This window comes from Chlorocebus sabaeus, chromosome X, assembly GCF_047675955.1.
Source record: "Chlorocebus sabaeus isolate Y175 chromosome X, mChlSab1.0.hap1, whole genome shotgun sequence".
NCBI classification, from domain to species: Eukaryota; Metazoa; Chordata; class Mammalia; order Primates; family Cercopithecidae; genus Chlorocebus; species Chlorocebus sabaeus.
Window position 1 is genome coordinate 29,506,935 of NC_132933.1, and position 18,900 is coordinate 29,525,834.

The 18,900-nt window shown below is 40.8% G+C and overlaps 1 non-coding gene across 1 annotated transcript; it reads right to left on the bottom strand.

The window, feature by feature from the left end:
• Positions 1–2,140: 2,140 nt before the first annotated feature.
• On the bottom strand, positions 2,141–2,246 carry LOC119621022 (small nucleolar RNA U13). The gene has a single exon (XR_005237558.1). It is a non-coding gene; the product is annotated as a small nucleolar RNA U13 (small nucleolar RNA).
• Positions 2,247–18,900: the final 16,654 nt, after the last annotated feature.

Consider the following 18,900-nt stretch of genomic DNA (forward strand, 5'->3'; position numbering starts at 1 on the left):
GAGATCCTATCTCTAAAATAAATAAACAAATGAGTAAAAAATTTACCAGTCTCTAGGTTGAGATAAACCAATCTATGCTAAGGTATTAATGCCTGATAATACAGTATTCCAAAAAGTGGTTGTACTAGAATAGGATAATCGAAAAAGCACGTGGAGTACATACAAAGGGAATTTGGGGAATATCATTATAGGGGCACTAATACCATTCGTTAGGGCTCTGCCCTAATGGAAACACTGTCACTTTGGGGATTAGGCTTCAATATATGAATTTGGGGGGACACTAACATTCAGATCATAGTACCTTTTATTAGCTATATAGTTTGTAAGTATTTTCTCCCATTCTGTGGGTAGCCTTTTCATTTTGTTGATTATTTAGTTCATGATTTGGAAGATTTTTAGTTTGATATGACTTTACTTGTTTATTTTTTAAGTGGTTTAATTTTTTAATGCAGAATTTAAAACTATGAAACAACATGGTAAGAAAAAATATTGAGCCATCTCACTCCAAAACCATGGTTTAACCACAGTTCACATCGGCATGGAGGAAGAAAAAAAAAAAAATCTGGTTCCTTATAACTCTCACCAAAGGTGGCAGATGTCAATTCCATGTGAATTGAACATTGGCTAAACACTAAAGGATAATCTGTATGAGAGAATGAGTTTGTATTAGACCATTGCTATCTCATTATAATATACATGTTAATATTGAGATCATTTTCTCAAAATTTACACGAAGTATCCTGATGTGAGTCTATCCTCTACTTATTTTCCCTCAGTTGTGTTTCATTACTTTACTTTCTAGTCCATATTTGGAGCAGTCATTACGTTCTTTCCGTTTAACCTTCTCTGTGGGCGCTGCCTAGCCCTGAAGGAAAAGCCTCCCTATAAAAACCCACTAGCCTGCTTTCAAATTCATGCCTTCTTATTTTCCCTCAGTTTTAGGTGTTTTCTTTTTGTTTGTTTTTCACTTTTGGAATAAATTTAGATTTGCAGAAAACTTGCAGATAGTACAGAGAATTCTCATCTATTCCCATCCAGTTTTCATCAAGGTTAACACATTACATTATCCTGGTACATTTTCTTTCTTTCTTTCTTTCTTTCTTTCTCTTTCTTTCTTTCTTTCTTTCTTTCTTTCTTTCTTTCTTTCTTTCTTTCTTTCTTTCTTTCTTTCTCTTTCTTTCTTTCTTTCTTTCTTTCTTCCTTCCTTCCTTCCTTCCTTCCTTCCTTTCTTTCTTCTTCTTCTTTTTTTTTTTTTTTTTTTGGAGAAAGAGTGTCACTCTGTTGCCCAGGCTGTAGTGCAGTGGTGTGATCTCAGATTACCGCAATCTCTGCCTCCTGGATTCAAGCGATTCTCCTGCCTCAGCCTCCCAAGTAGCTGGGATTACAGGCATGTGCCACCACGCCTAGCTAATTTTTGCATTTTTAGTAGAGATGGGGTTTCACCATTTTGGTCAGGCTGGTCTTGAATTCCTGACCTCAGGTGATCTGCCAGCCTCGGCCTCCCAAAGTGCTGGGATTACAAGCATGAGCCACGACACCCAGCCTATCCTGGTACATTTTCAAAACCAAGAAACTAACACTGATACATTGCCATTATCTAAACTCCAGACTTAGATGTCACTAGTTTTTCCACTAATGTCCTTTTTCTATTGCAGGATCCAATCTAGGATACTGCATTGTGCTTAGCTGGCCTTCCTTTTAATCAGCAATAGACAACCAGAAGTTTGAGGGCAACCCATCTCTTGTTCAGGATATCCCTTGTTAGAGAAAGGCTGTTCTTACTTTTTACAAAACCATAAAGAGCATTAAAACTGGAAAGTCTGCCTAGTATGTTTGCTGGTTTCTGAGGACATCATTGCTCCACTGGTTCTTCTTCCACCCAACTCTTGAGATCCTGCCTCAGCAACTTTCTCCAACATTTAATGTGGCTTCTTCCATCCAAGAGTGGTTTCCTGCAATTTTTACGTCTATACTTAGGGGAAATTAGAAACAATGCACAACCTCCAACAATCATTTAATGATTCCAGTGATGTTTCACCTCTGCAGCCTCTTCTTCTCTAAAGAAAACCATGGTCCTCTCTGGCTCTTCTTATGTTTGGTCTCCTGATCAAGTTCTTTCTTTCTTTTTTCTTTTTTTCCACATCAGATGGGTAATGTGCCAAGATGCCATGACAAGGTTTGAGGGAGACACATCTCACATAAGAGCATGAAAATCCAATCATCACACTTATTAACTACAAAAGAATCTGGTCAAGTTCTTTCATCTTTTTTCAGTTATCTCCCTTTTTTCACTGCAGGTGCACTCTCCACTTAACTTGCTCACCCTAGTAATTTTAAAAGGACCCAGTTTAGATAATGGCAATGTATCAGTGTTAGTTTCTTGGTTTTGAAAATGTACCAGGATAGGCCGGGTGTAGTGGCTCATGCTTGTAATCCCAGCACTTTGGGAGGCCCAGGCTGGCAGATCACCTGAGGTCAGGAATTCAAGACCAGCCTGACCAAAATGGTTCACAAAAGGAAGAGATTTATGTCTTCTGGGGCAGGGGTGGGGGTGGTATTAGTGAAGGCATGGGATGCTATGTGGAAGTGAAGCCAAATGAAGCAGGATGTTATAATGTTCCTCTGTGTGCCCTTATGGATTAAAATCATCCCAGATACTTTCTAAGTCACATCATCTAGGACAGTTCTGGAGCCGGGGAAAAAGTAAGAGTCAGCTGTAGGGATGCATTGGAAGTTAGCTTTGGAGACGGGCGCGGTGGCCCACGCCCGTAATTCCAAAACTTTGGGAGGCCAAGGCGGCTGGATCACTTGAGGCCAGGAAATCGAGACCAGCCTGGCCAACATGGCGAAACCCCATCTTTACTAAAAACATAAAAATTAGCTGGGCATGGTGGCAAGCGCCTATAATCCCAGGTACTTAGGAGGCTAAGGTAGGAGAATCACTTGAACCTGGGAGGTGGTGGTTGCAGTGAGCTGAGATCATGCCACTGCAATCCAGCCTGGGCGACAGAGCGAGACTCTGTCTAAAAAAAAAAAAGAAAAGAAGAGAAAAGAAAGTTAGCTTTGGCCTTAATATTTGGCCAAAATCTGCTCTCACCTTTGGCCTTACCCTTTGGAAGGTCAAATGTCTACCTCAACACTACTTCTGCCATCCCAGAACTGGTGCAAGACGTGATCTTATATGTTATCATCATATATAATCAGTACCAAACTGTCGGTAATATGAACAAAGAATATAATTTAGGTTTATTTTTAATATCTAAGCATTTTCAAATGTAGGTAAGCATTCTAGATGTCAAATGGGGTGAAAACCTCCCCACATGCCTTATATGTTGAAATGTTTCAGTCCTTTGAAGTATAAATATATATTGATTATGGCAAGAGTTAAATGCTACAATACTTAATGGGGATTATGAAAGTATCTAATTTTATGTACAAACATAGGAACTTACAAAAAGTTATTAATAAATAGGGAAATAGGTGAACAGTCAATACAAATATTAAGGGCCAGACACTGTGGCTTATGCCTGTAATCCCAGCACTTTGGGGGGTCAAAATGGGAAGATTGCTTGAGGCTAGGAGTTTAAGGCTACAAAAAATTTTTTTAAACTTAGTCAGGTGTGGTGGCACACATCTGTAGTCCCAGCTATTCAGGAGGCTAAGGTGGGAAGACCACTTGAGCCCAGGAGTTTGAGGTTACAGTGAGCTATGATTGCACCACTGCACTCCATCCTGAGGCATAGAGTGAGATCCTGTCTCAAAAACCAAGAATAAAATAAAATAAAATATTAGGATAATATGCAGTAGCCAAATACATTTAAGACAATCATATTCTTTTTGAGCAAATACTTTTTTAAATTATAAAACAAAAATAAAAATTAGATATAATTCTAATCTTTGTAGAATTGTTTTCTTGTATCATCATTTGGAACAATAAACAAAATAACCTTTAAGAATTGTATTGGCTGGGGGCAGTGGCTCACGCCTGTAATCTCAACACTTTTGGAGGCTGAGGTTGGTGGATTACCTGAGATCAGGAGTTCGAGACCAGCCTGGCCAACGTGGCGAAACCCTGTCTCTACTAAAAATACAAAAACTAGCCTGGTGTGGTGGCGCATGCCTGTGATCCCAGCTACTTGGGAGGCTGAGGCAGGAGAATTGCTTGCACCCAGGAGGTGGAGGTTGCAGTGAGCTGAGATCACGCCATTGCACTCTGAGACTCTGTCTCAAATAAATAAATAAATAAATAAATAAATAAATAAATAACTTTATTTAATGTTCAGTTGTTTAATTATAAGGCCATGAGTGTTTTAAGAAAAAGTCTTATTTGAAAATCCTTCATAGCTTATGAAGACAAAATAAAAGCTAAATGTCAACTTTTCGGCTTCCAAATTTCATGAGGAAAAAAATCCAAAATCACATGCAACAGCCATGAAAAATCATGTTTCATCCAAATATAGTAACAAAGAATGTAATGACTATAAAGACAAGAATGTGTTAGAGACAAGTAAGGTAACCAAAGCTCATTTGATTCTCATTAAGCAAGCTTCAAAAAAACAGACTTTACAGGAATCCTTTAAGGCAGTTCCTTATCGTGTTGAGTCTATGGAGTTTAAGAATCTAAACAAAACTTGTTGAAATGATGCTTATAGACTGCCAATCATTTTCAGTAGTTGAAATTGAAGGATTTTTGAAATGTGCCCAAGCTATGAATCTCAGGTACAAAATTCCTCTTAAAAATTAAGTTACTGAAAAATGTTTTGTCTGAATTATATTCTACTGTGCATAAAAAGGATTAGCAATACTATTAGCTATGGTATTTTTAAAATTTTGTGCATTGTACCCTTGGAAGTGCAAAATCAACCAGAAATCCTTTTTAAAATCACAGCACAATGGATTAATGCTTTTGTTGTACTTTGCTTACAGTAGCAGTTAGTTATTGCTATGTTATTTTAAAAACCACCCAAAAATTTAGTGGTTTTAATAAAACACCATTTATTTGGCTAACAATTCTGCAGGTTGTCAGTTTAATTCGGCTCAGCTGGGCAGTTCTTCTGGTCTTAGCTGGGCTCCTTCATGCATCTACGGTCAACTGTAGATGAGCTAGGCAAATCTGCTTCTGGAGTTTGACTAGATGCACACATGCAATGAATGCTAAGACACAGGTGGCAATTCGTAGATAATTTTTTTTTTTTTTTTTTTTTTGAGATGGAGTCTCACTCTGCCACTCAGGCTAGAGTGCAGTGGTGTCATCTTGACTCACTGCAACCTCTGCCTCCCGGGTTCAAGAGATTCTCCTGCCTCAGCCTCCTGAGTAGCTGGGATTACAGGCATGCACCACCACACCCAGTTAATTTTTGTATTTTCAGTAGAGGCGGGGTTTCACCACGTTGGCCAGGTTGGTCACAAACTCCCGACCTCCAGTGATCTGCCCACCTCAGCCTCCCAAAGTGCTGGGGTTACAGACGTGAGCCACCATGCCCAGCCAGTATCTTAAGAGTCTATTACATTGCTCTATTAACACATCTAGGTCCACTGTTCAAAGACAAATTTCTCTCAAAAGATTGTATAAAACAGCAAGAGCTGGTTTTCTAGTTAAGTTGTAGAAGCACATTCCACTCTGCCTCTCCCACTGAATGCAGCTATAAAACCTGGATAGAATGCATGGAGCATCTATTTGAGAACTCCATAAAGTATGTGGTAGCAGACATATTGGAAAAGAAGACAATAATTCAAAGTAAACTTGCAGTCCTATCACAGCGTGGACAGCAGCAGTGGCTGCAATAGTCAAAGCACCTCACAGGGGCCTAAAACTCTGAGGAGCTGTGGTAACAAGACGGGGGAGCAAACACCCATTGGTTCATTTCCCTCTCTCTTTCCTTCCAGACAGGAGCACAGTCACAAGAAGTATTAATCTATGGCAGAATGAACTAACTAAAAATCCCAGTTTTCTGGTCAGAGGACTGAATATGGAAGCCTTAGAAACCTGAAAGTATCAGAAAGACGGCAGAGAGGGAAAGAGGGAAAGTTCCGAACAACAACACCATAAAATTGTTTATGAACTCTTTAGAGACCTGTACACCAAAAAAAAAAAAAAAAAAAAAAAAAAGTCATTTAAAAGTATGTTATATTGACTGGGCACGGTGGTTCATGCCTGTAATGCCAGCACTTTGGGGGGCCAAAGAGGGCAGATCACTTGAGGTCAGGAGTTCCAGACCAGCCTGGGGAACATGGTGAAACCCCATCTCCATGAAAAATACAAAAGTTAGCCATGGGTAGTGGCGGACAACTGTAATCCTGACTACTTGAGAGGCTCAGGCATGATGAGAATCGCTTAAACCTGAGAGGTGGAGGCTGCAGTGAGCCAACGTCTTGCCACTGTACTCCAGCCTGGGTGACAGAACAAGACTCTGTCTCAAAAAATATACCTATTAATAAAAATGTTCAATGTAAAAACTTTTTTTTTTTTTTTTCTTTTTGAGACAAGGCCTCACTCTGTTGCCCAGTGACACAATCACAGCTCCCTGCAGCCTAGAAATGCCAGGCTCAAGTGATCCTCCTGCCTCAGCCTCCAGACTAGCTGGTGAAATGAGAGAGTTCTCTTATTCCCCTTGCAGGGCATGCAACAGAGGTGCGGTTCCCTTATTCAGTGCCCTGCTGCTCAGACCCCTAGAAGGAGCATGCAGACAAGCAGGTGCAGAGGCTGCGAAGAGTGTTTTTGGGCTCTGGCCCCACAGCAGGACTCCCGAAGCCCAAGTGGGCGTGTGTTCCACGGCTTGTGTTAGTCAGCTCAGTAGACCCTCTGCCTTATCTCAAGGACATGGGGTGAGTGTGACAGCCTGAGTTCTTGCCCAGTGTACCAGAAGAATCAGATCACACATGGGCTGGAAGGTTAAGTGCAGGGTTTTATTGAGTGGTGGAGGTAGCTAGATGGATGGGGAGCCGGAATCAGGGAATAGAGTGGGAAGGTGGTCTTACCCTGGAGTCGGGCCACCCAGCGGTGGGACTCTTCTCCAACTGCCCTGGGCAGAAATCCCCTTGGCATCTGTGCCATTCCACTGTTGCTGGTCTGCCAGTATCTGCTGGTGTGTTCCTCTGCTCCTCTCAATGTCCGGCTGCTTGTGTCTGTGCCCGCTAGGTGTTGGGTTTTTATGGGCACAGGATGCCAGCAGGGGTGGGGGGCGGTGGCCAGCGAAAAGGCGACTTTTTGGGCGTGAAAACAGAAATACCTGTCCTCATTCAGGTCCATGGGCACAGGCCCGAGGGTGGAGCCCTTGGCCAGGGACCCCACCCTTCTCTACCCAGCACTTACCTGCCCGGCTCCCATATCACTGGGACTACAGGCTGTGCTACCACACCTGGATAATTTTTAAAATAATTTTGCAGAGATAGTGTCTTGCTTTGTTGCCCAGGCAGCCAGTTTTGAACTCCTGGCCTCAAGCGATCCTCCTGCCTCAGCCTCCCAAAGTGTTGGGATTATAGGCATGAGCCACCTTGTGTAGCTGAAAACCTCATTTTTAAACAAAAGACATTTAATAATGCTTCAATACAATTTTGGATTTACTGTTGCATTCCAGAAATTTTCTGATAGCATTATTTAGTTTAGGCCTTGGCTTCAGGTAAATATTGATTTTAACACTTGACCATTTAGCATTTTGCCTAAATGTATTTTCAGTCACTCCTAGTTGCCAATCAAATAAGAATGGCAGGATCAGTAGGACTCTGCTCCATTTAACCTGATGGGCATTTTCCGATTCAGTCAACAAGTCGTGTGTACTGGCTTTTCCTCAATTTCTGAGGAAATTCTGAGATAAAGCATCTATCTACTACTTCAAAGTGATATTAAGTTATGAAAGTCCTGCTGAAATTGAGTAGTACTTTCAGTACTTTCATAACTTAATATCACTTTGAAGTAAGAAGATAGATGCTTTATCTATCCCCATTAGCAGAAAGTTTTATTGTCACAAGCTAGGCATGACAGCTACAAAAGAGAAGCTTCAGGCTAGGCGCGGAGGCTCATGCCTGTAATCCCAACACTTTGGGAGGCCGAGGCGGATGAATCACTTGAGGTCAGGAGTTTCAGACCAGTCTGGGTAACATGGCGAAACCCATCTCTACTAAAACTACAAAAATTAGCCGGGTGTGGTGGTGCATGCCTGTAGTCCCAGCTACTCGGGAGGCTGAGGTGGGAGGATGAACCTGGGTGGTTGAGGCTGCAGTGAGCTATAACACTGAACTGCAGCCTTGGCAACAAAGCAAGACCCCATCTTGAAAAAAAAAGAAAAAAATCAAAATCACCATTCTGAGTAGACATTCCCCAACATTTATCAAGTTCGGCAATAACAATCCTGTACAGTACGTTGATTCATTCAGTTACCTAGACATATCTTTTAAACAAGTTTCTCTTTGGTGGCTGGCTCATTAGGAAGTTTCATTGTTCAAAGCTAGGTCTTTCCTGAGCTTTTTCATGACTGACATTTCATTGCTGTTTTAAATTTTTGCTGCCTAAAATCACTATGGTGATGCTCTCTAATTTAGAGTTTAGGGGTCTGGCTCATCTCTGGCTAAACCAGACCACAACTTGCTTCCCAAGAGTTATATTGGCCCTGACAGTGAATATTCCCTTGGTCTACCTCCACACAGAAGGGCAGTGGCTTTCAATTCAAGGACTGGTTCCTGTTTGGCTCATCCTTCATTTGGGTTGACTTTTAAGACACATAGCTCTGTGCTTTGGCAAACACAGAATAGTTGTGTTCTAAGGATTTGTCAGAGAACATACCCTCAAACCCACAGTTGCTCAATACTTATGGAAAGCTCAGCTGAGAGTATAATATTTATAGAGGATTGCCTGAAGTCTAAGAAGCCTCTATTTCTCTAGTCAAACATGTATCCCTGGATAAAAGTGAGATCAGCAAGAAAACTGTATTTGTGGATTGAACTGACTTGTCTACCCCTCCTCACACACACACACACACACACACACACACACACACAGAATTACTTTAGGTGTAAAGACTTTATATTTTTTAGAGAAATTTTAGAATCATGGCAAAATCAACAGGAGGGTAAAGAGGCTGGGGGCGGTGACTCACACCTGTAATCCCAGCACTTTGGGAGGCTGAGGCAGTTAGATCACCTGAGGTCAGGAGTTCGAGACCAGCCTGGCCAACATGGTGAAACCCCATCTCTACTAAAACTACAAAAATTAGCCGGGCATGGTGGTGCATGCCTGTAATCTTAGCTACCTGGGAGGCTGAGGCCGGAGAATCACTTGAACTCTGGAGGCAGAGGTTGCAGTGAGCCGAGATCGTGCCATTGCACTCCAGCCTGGATAACAATAGTGAAACTCCATCTCAAAAAAAAAAAAAAAGAAGAGGGTATAGAGATTTCCAATACACTCCCTGCCCTTATACACCTATACATACACAGCCCTTCCCATTATCAACATCCCCAACTAGAGTGGTACATTTGTTACAATTGATGAACATACACTAGTACACTAACACATCACTATTGCCCAAAGTCCATAGTTTACATTAGGGTAACACTTGGTGGTGTACTTTCTATGGGTTTGGACAACTGTATCCACATGTATCCACCATTAGAGTATCATACAGAATAGTTTCACTGCCCTAACAATCCTCTGTGTTTCTCCTATTCATCCTTCCCTCTCCACCAACCCTTGGCAACCACTAATCTTTTTTACTGTCTCCATAGGTTTGCTTTTTCCAGAATGTCATATAGTTGGAATGATACAGTATTTAGCCTTTTCAGACTGGCTTCTTTCACTTAGAAATATGCGTTTAAGATTCTTCCACGTATTTTTATGGCCTGATATCTCATTTCTTTTTAGCATTGAATTTAACATTCCATTGTCTGGATGTACCATATTTCGTCCATTCACCTACTGAAGAGCATCTTGATTGCTTTCAAGTTTTGTAATTGGGAACAAATGTGCTATAAATAAACATACATGTGCAGGTTTATGTGTGGATGCAAGTTCTCAATTCCTTTGAGTAAATATCAAAGACCATGATTGGTATTGGTACCATATGCATCATATGGTAAGAGTATATTTAGTTTTTTAAGAAATGACAACTGTCTTTCAAAATGGCTGTACCATTTTGCATTCCCACCAGCAATGAATGAGAGCTCCTATTGCTCCACATCCTCACCAACATTTGGTGTTGTCAGTGTTCTGGATTTTGGCCATTCTAATGGGTTATGGTCATTCTAACTTAGATTTATATTTCCCTGATGACATATAATATGAAGCATCTTTTCATGTGCTTATTTACCATCTGTATATCTTCTTTTGGCAATATGTATATTAAGGACTTTGGCCGATTTTTTTTAATTGGGCTATTTACTTGTTGTTGAGTTTTAAGAGTTCTTTGTGGCTGGGCATGGTGGTTCATGCCTATAATCTCAGCACTTTGAGACGCCGAGGTAGGCAGATCACCTGAGGTTAAGAGTTCGAGACCAGCATAGCCAACATGGTGAAACCCCTTCTCTACCACAAATACAAAAATTAGCAAAGCGTGGTGGTGTGCACTTGCAATCCCAGCAGAAAATTGCTTGAAACCAGGAGGCGAAGGTTGCAGTGAGCCGAGATTGCACCACTGTACTCCAGCCCGGGTAACAGAGAGAGACTCTGTCACAAGAAAAAAAAAAAAAAGAGTTATTTGTTTACTGTATTAGGCCACTCTTGCATTGCTATAAAGAAATAACTGAGACTGAATAATTTGTAAGAAAAGAGATTTAATTGGCCCATAAGTTCTGCAGGCTATACAGGAAGCATAGGAGAATATGCTTTTGGGGAGGCCTCTGAAAACTTCCAGTCATTATGGAAGGCAAAAAGGGGGCAGGCAAATCACATGGTGAGAATGGGAGCGAGAGAGAGTTGGGCGTGGGCGAGGTACCACACATCTTTTAAACCACCAGATCTCGTGAGAACTCACTCACTATCATGAGGATAACACCAAGCCATGAGGGATCCGCCCACATGACTCAAGCAGGCCCTACCTCCAACACTGAGGATTACGATTCAACATGAGATTTGGGCAGGGACAAATATCCAAATCATATAACATATTTTTTATAAGAGTCCTTTATCATAAATGCCTTTTGCAAATATTTTCTCCTAGTCTGTGGATAATTACTTTTTTTTAATTTTTTTTTTTTTTTTTTTTTGAGACAGAGTCTCACTCTGTTGCCCAGGCTGGAGTGCAGTGGTGCGATCTCGGCTCACTGCAACCTCTGCCTCCCAGATTCAAGTGATTTTCCTGCCTCAGCCTCCTGACTAGCTGGAACTACAGGTGCAAGCCACCACACCTGGCTAATTTTTGTATTTTTAGTAGAGACAGGGTTTCACCATGTTGGCCAGGCTAGTCTTGAATTCCTGACCTCAGGTGATCCACCCACCTCAGCCTCCCAAAGTGCTGGCATTACAGGCGTGAGCCACCACACCTGGCCGAGAATTGCTTGTTTTAATTGGGATATAACCAACATACCTTAGATTTCAGCTATTTTAAATGTACAGTGGTTTTTAATACATCCTGAGGGTCATGCAATCATCACCACAGTTATTCTTTGAAACATTTTCATCACCCTCCTCCAAAAAAACATACCCATTAGCAATTGTGTCCCCTTTTTCTTCAACACCACCCTCATCCCCTAGAACACTAATCTCTTTTGGGTCTCTGTAGTGACTGGATTCTTTCACTAAGCATAATAGTTTTCAAGTTTCACCCATCTTGTAGCATGAATGAGTACTTCGTTTTTTGTGTGTGGTTGAATAATGTTCCATTGCACAGATATAATACATTTTATTCATTCATTCATCAATTGATAGATATTTTGGTTGTTTCCACTTTTTGGCTATCCTTTAATGAATTCCACTTTGGCATTACACTAATGGCCTATACTAAGGGATATCATAAGAAATACTAGAAACATAAAGTTTTACTTACTGTCAGGTTCTTTCTTCCATTGCCAGGATACTATTTTATGACAACCCATAAATGGTAGGCTTAATCTGAAAAACTGTTTTTGTTTTTTATGCTCAGAGACAACATGAATGCTGTAACTAATTATTTTTCATTCTTGGTGTTCATCTTGCTTCTTTTTATATTGTTGTATTACTTTTTAACAAAATGGGGATAAACATTAGTGGCGATTTAGCTCACTCTGAAGTTATGGCAAATGGGCTTTCCAGTTGATCCATCTTGTCTGATCTTTACTGTACACGTGGCTGACAAAGAGAAGGGAATATGGACCCGTCATCTTGAACATGTCTAGTACCTAGTTCCTGCTGGCATTCACCCTTGCAAGCTCCTAGCTGGTTTGCCTATGCCTGTGGCTTGACCTTACAGGTTGTTCTTTGTTAGAAAATGATTTGGGGCTGCTTTTCATGAAAAACAAAAGCCTTACCAAGGGCTCCCATGCCCTTGCTATCTGCCTAAGTAACTCCTTCTTAACTCCTATATCATCACCTCACATAGTTACATGTTTTGTGGTGAGAACACTTAAGACTTATAGTAAATTTCAAGTATACGTTATTATTAACTATACTCACCATGCTGCACATTTGATCTCCGGAACTTATTCATCTTATTACTAAAAGTTTGTACCCTTTGATCAAAATCCCATTTTTCTGCTCCCTCTCAGACCATAGCAACCATCTTTCCACTTTCTGTTTCTATGAGTTTGACTGTTTTAGATTCCATATATGAGTGAAGTCATGCAGTATTTGCCTTTCTGTGTCTGGTTTATTTCACTTAGCATAATATCCTCTAGGTTCATCCTTGTCACAATGGCAGGATTTGCTTCTTTTTTAAGGCTTTTGTTCTTTTTTTTTTTTTTTGAGATGGAATCTTGCTCTGTCACCCAAGCTGGAGTGTAGTGGCCCGATTTCGGCTCACTGCAAGCTCCACCTCCCGGGTTCACGCTATTCTCCTGCCTCAGCCTCCCGAGTCGCTGGGACTATAGGCGCCTGCCACCACGCCCGGCTGTTTTTTTGTATTTTTTCAGTAGAGACAGGGTTTCACCAGGTTAGCCAGGATGGTCTTGATCTCCTGACCTCGTGATCCGCCCACCTCGGCCTTCCAAAGTGCTGGGATTACAGGCTTGAGCCACCGCGCCCAGCCAAGGCTTTTGTTCTTGTTGCCGTTGTTGTTTAAGCTCTCTAATTACAGCTATACATATTTTTTCTTTCTTTTTTTCAGCACAGCTGTGAAGAATACATATTTTTCCCCCCTGGCTCGAGGACCTAGAAATGTCTTTTAAACAATAGTAAACTAAGTAGTCTTCCTAAACCACCATATACTGTCTGTGTATGATCACCTCAGAGTCTATTTATTTGGTAGCAGGAAGAGATTGTTAGCCTGAAAGGTCTGTTTCCACAGATCAAATCCTCTTAGCTTGTAAGTAATTCTTTCTTTCCTTTCTTCTTTTTGTCCCTTTCTCCCCTCAGCCTCCCATCCACTTTTTTGCTTTCAATATTTTGATACGGAAATTTTCAAACACAAAAGTTGAAAGCATTTTACAATGAACATTCATATACTCAGCACCTGGAGTTCTGGAGCTTACAACTAACATTTTATCTACACATATCTATTCATCTCATCCATAAACTAATCTTATTTTTGATGCATTTTGAGATAAGTTGAAGACATCAGTGTATTTCACACCAAATATTTTAGTATACGTATCAACTAAAGTTAAACTTTTACTTGTTCTTGTTATTAGGTAAAATATAATGTGAAATGCACAAATCTTTTGTGTAAGGGTTTGAGTCACGTAGGCCAAAACTTATCATGTTATAGGATAGTACCATCACCACAGCAAGTTCCCTCATGTTCTCATGTCAATCCTGGCCTCTACACTCCTAAAACAATGTCTGTCAGGAGTTTTTCCACCACAGAACAGTTTCATCTGTGTTAGAATTTCATATAAGTGAAATTACACAGTATGTATACTCTTTTATATCTGGATTCTTTTAGTATAATGTTTTTGATATTTGTCCTCCTTGTTGTGTGGATTGGTAGTTCATTCCTTTTCATTGCTGAGTTGTATTCCACTGTATAAATATACTTATTTATCCATTTTTCTGTTGATAAAACTTGGGCTATTTCCCGTTTGGAACTACTATCAATAAAGCTGCTATGAACATTCTTGCACAAGTCTTTTTGTGGACTTTCATTTATCTTGGGTAAACACCTAAGAGAGGAATTGCTGGATCACAGGGTACATGTGTGTTAAGCTTAATAAGAAATGGCCAGCCCTTTTCCAAAACAAAATGTGAGTTTCACTTGTTCCATATCCTCACCAATATCTTGTGTTGTCAGTCTTTTTAAATTTTAGTCATTCTAGTAGATGTGTGGTAGTATGTCTTTGTGATTTTTAAGTTTCATTTCCTTTATGACTAATGCTGTTGAACATGTTTTTCAAGTGTTTATTGTCTACTCATCTATCTTTTTTTTTTTCTTGAGATAGGGTCTCCCTCTGTCACCCAGGCTGGAGTATAGTGGCAGCTCATTGCAGCCTCCACCTCCCGGGTTCAAGTGGTTCTCCTGCCTCAGCCTGCTGAGTAGCTGGGATTACAGGTGCGTGCCACCATGCCCAGCTAATTTTTGCATTTTTAGTTGAGATGGGGTTTCACCATGTTGGTCAGGCTGATCTCGAACTCCTGGCCTCAGGTGATCCACCCACCTCGGCCTCCCAAAGAGCTGGGATTACAGGCGTGAGCCACCGCACCCTGCCTACTCATCTATCTTCTATTGTAAAGTATATATTCAGATCTTTTGCCCATTTTATTGGGTATTTATTTCACTGAGTTGTCAGGAGTTCTTTATATATCCTTGATAAGAGTCCTTTTTCAGATAAATGTTTTGTGAATATTTTCTTCCAGTCTATGGCTTGCCTATATATTTTCTTAATGGTGTCATTTCTTTGGCAGAAGTTTTAAATTTTGATGTTTTGCTTTCGTTTTTGTTTTTGAGACAGGATCTTGCTCTGTCGCCCAGGCTGGAGTGCAGTGGCATAATCTCAGCTCATTGCAGCTTCCGTTTCCCAGGCTCAAGCGATCCTCCTGCCTCAGTCTCCTGAGTAGCCAGGACTACAGGCCTGTGCCACCATGCCCGGCTGATATTTTTGTATTTTTGGTAGAGAAGGGGTTTCACCATGTTGGCCAGGCTGGTCTTGAACTCCTGACCTCAAGTGATCCGCCCGCCTCAGCCTCCCAAAGTGCTGGGATTACAGGCCTGAGCCACCATGCCCAGCCATTGATGAAGTCTATTTTATCGGGTTTTTCTTTGATAGTTATTTACATCCTAAGAAATTTTTTGCCTACTGTCAAATCACAAACATATTCTCCTATGTTTTCTTCTAAAAGTATTATAATTTTGTCTTTTACATTTAGGTCTGGGACAACATAGTGAAGAGACTCAGTCTGGCAGGGAAGAGACATGGTAACCAAAACCCCAGGGGCCTCACATGCCAGGGCATAAGCCTTCCCCTACTTTTTTGCCTCCCTTAAAGGGTTGACCCAAGTCACGTAGCAGATAGCTGCTGTCTCCTCTGAGTTCCCAACCATAAAAAAAAAAAGAACCTAACCATTTATTTCCTTACTTCTCTCAAGGCTATTAAAGTGAGACTCTAGCATTCCTGATAAGAACCTGACTAGATGCACCCAGCTAAAGACAAGATGGACTCCAGCGCTGACCTTTCATCAAGGTTTTCCTCCTTATAATGTCATTATAATGCTAAAAGTCACACCCAGGGGTGGAGATTTAACATGCTAATGAGACATACAATACATGAAGCAGCATATTATCAAACTGTGCAGGTGGTACATGCCTATATATCACCCTTTTTCACCTCAGCTTCCTTAAAATGGCAAGAACAAAAAGCCCTTCAGGGAGCTAGCACCAGGACCCCTTTCCTGTATGCTGCTCGCTTGCTTTGCTTGAGCCACAAGCCTATTAAACCTGTGAAAAATTATCTGTGAAAAATTTGTTTGGCCTGGTGTTAATTTCTGGGTTTTGTTTTTGTTTTTGAGACAGTCTTCCTCTGTTGCCCAGGCTGGAGAGGAGTGGTGTGATCTCAGCTCACTGTAACTTCCGCCTCCCGGCCTCAAGGGATCCTCCCTCCTCAGCCTCCCGAGTAGCTGGGACTTCAGGCACGTGCCACCACGCCCGGCTAATTTTTGTATTTTTAGTAGAGGTGAGGTTTCACCATGTTGGCCAGGCTGGTCTCAAACTCCTGACCTCATATGATCCACCCACCTTGGCCTCCCAAAGTGCTGAGATTACAATCGAGCCACCACGCTCAGCCCCATCCTGGCGTTAATTTCTACTTACACGAAAGCCAAGAACTCGGAGCACAAACTGTGGTGACAGATCTATAATCTGCCTCAAACTGACTTTGTGTATAGTGTGAGATAGCAGTTGAGCTGAATTTTTTTTCATATGGTTATCCAGTTTTTCCAACACTATTTTACTCAGTAAGCTGGCAATATATAAAATTAAGATACAGAAATCAATAGCCTTCATGTACACTAACAATAACCAGTTAGAGAAGATAATGGTAGAGGAAAATCACCTTCAAACAGCAATAATGAAGATAAAATAAACTTAAGAAATATGCAAAACCCATTTGAGGAAAAGTTTAAAACACTTCTGGAAGACACAAAGTAGACTTGAACAAATGGAAAGATATCCCTGTTCTTAACTAGAACAACTCACCTTTGCGAGGACCTAATGAGGAGGAGATATCAGTCCTCCTGTAGCTAATTTTTTGTTCATATCTGTGTGTCTGTCTACCTATCTAGTAGAGACGGGGTCTCCTTATGTTACCCAGTCTGGTCTCGAATTCCTGGGCCCAAGTGATCTTCCCACCTTAGCCTCCCAAAGTGCTGGGATTATAGGCATGAGCCACCATTTCTGGCCAAGTTAATTTTTAAATTTAACACAATCCTAATAAAATACTAACAAGGCTTTTAATGGAGCTAGACAAGTTGACACTTTCCATATAATAAGCATGGAACAATAACTTGCAAAACACTGAAAAAGGAAATAATACATGGAATGTTAAAGCCAACTAAAAAAAGCCTTATAAATAAAACAGTGTGGTACTCCCTACATGAACAGACAGGCTGACAAGTGAAATAGAAAAGAAAGTCCAAAGATGTATGCTAAGTACATAGGGCAATTTATTGTCTGATAAAGGTGACAGCTCAAACCACTGGGGCAAAGATGACCATTTTAATAAACAGGGCTGGATAGCCATTTGGAAAAAGATAAAAATATAGATTCATACCTCACACCTTACACAAGAATCAATTTCAAATGGATTAGAAATCTGAATAAAGAAATTAAACCATATAACCATATAAGACCTAAAAGAAAATTTGAGTGAATTCCTGTATAACCTGGGTTTCTAACTATGACTCAAAGTCCAGATGAAATAAAAAGTTAATATATTTGACCACATAAAGATTTTTAAAATATTTTGCATGGCAGAAAAATAGCATAAGCAAAGTCAAAGACAAATGACAAACTCAAGGAAAATATTTGCAACATGTATCACAAAGGGCAAATATTTCCAATATCTAAAGAACTCTTAAAAATTGAGGAGAAGCTGGGCAAGGGTGGCTCACGCCTGTAATCCCAGGACCTTGGGAGGCCAAGGTAGGAGGATCACTTAAGCTCCGGAGGTTGAGGATGCAGTAAGCTGTGATTCTGCCATTGCACTCCAGGCTGGGTGACAGAGTGAGATGCTCTCTCAAAAACAAAACAAAACAAAACAAAAGCCGGGCATGGTGGCTCACGCCTGTAATCTTAACACTTTGGGAGGCTGAGGTGGGCAGATCACGAGGTCAAGAGTTTGAGACCAGACTGGCCAACATGGTGAAACTCCGTCTCTACTAAAAATACAAATATTAGCCAGGCATGGTAGTTGCACGCCTGTAATCCCAGCTACTCAGGAGGCTGAGGCAGGAGAATCACTTGAACCTGGGAGGCAGAGGTTGTGGTGAGCCGAGATCATGCCACTGCACTCCAATCTGGGCAGCAGAGCGAGACCGTCTCAAAAACAAAAAAATAAACAAACAAACAAAAAAAAGGAAAAAACACCAAAAACTTGATAGAAAAATAAGCGAAATACATGAACAGACAACAGAAAAGACACAAAATGGCTCTTAAACAATATAAAAACACTCAGCCTCACTTACACAGTAACAGAGATGCAAGTTGAAACTACACTGAGATGTGTAGTTCAATTCAACTCAGTTATTGAATTGGCAAGAATTAAAAAACAAGACCACACATTCAGTCAGAGCGGCTGTGGAGAAGTAGGCACTCAAACATTCAGCACCATATGCTGGTGGGAATGCAAATTGGTTCAATCCTTTTAGGGGGGAGAATTTGGCAGTATCTAACAGAAATCCACACACATTGCCATTTGAAGAACATTGGAATTTGCCCCGAAGATGTATCTTCAACAATACAAAAATATCTATACACACAGTTATTCAGTGTAGTATTTTCTTTGTAGATGCAAAACAACAAAAACAACCTAAATGCCCATACATAGAAGAGTGGTTAAACTATAGTGTACCCACACAGTGAAGTAATATGAACTGCAAAAAAGAATAAGAATCTATGAATAATATGAAATGGTTTCTAGGACATGTTAAGTTTTAAGAAAAGTAGAATGCAGACTAGGCGTGGTGGCTCCTGCCTGTAATCTCAGTACTTTGGGTGGCTGAGGCAGAAAGGTCCCATGAGGCCAAGAGTTTCAGACCAGCCTGGGCAACATAGCAAGATCCCATCTCTCCAATAAAATAAAATGAGTGCAAAAGAGTAATAAAGGGAAAACAAGAAAATGTATACATATCTG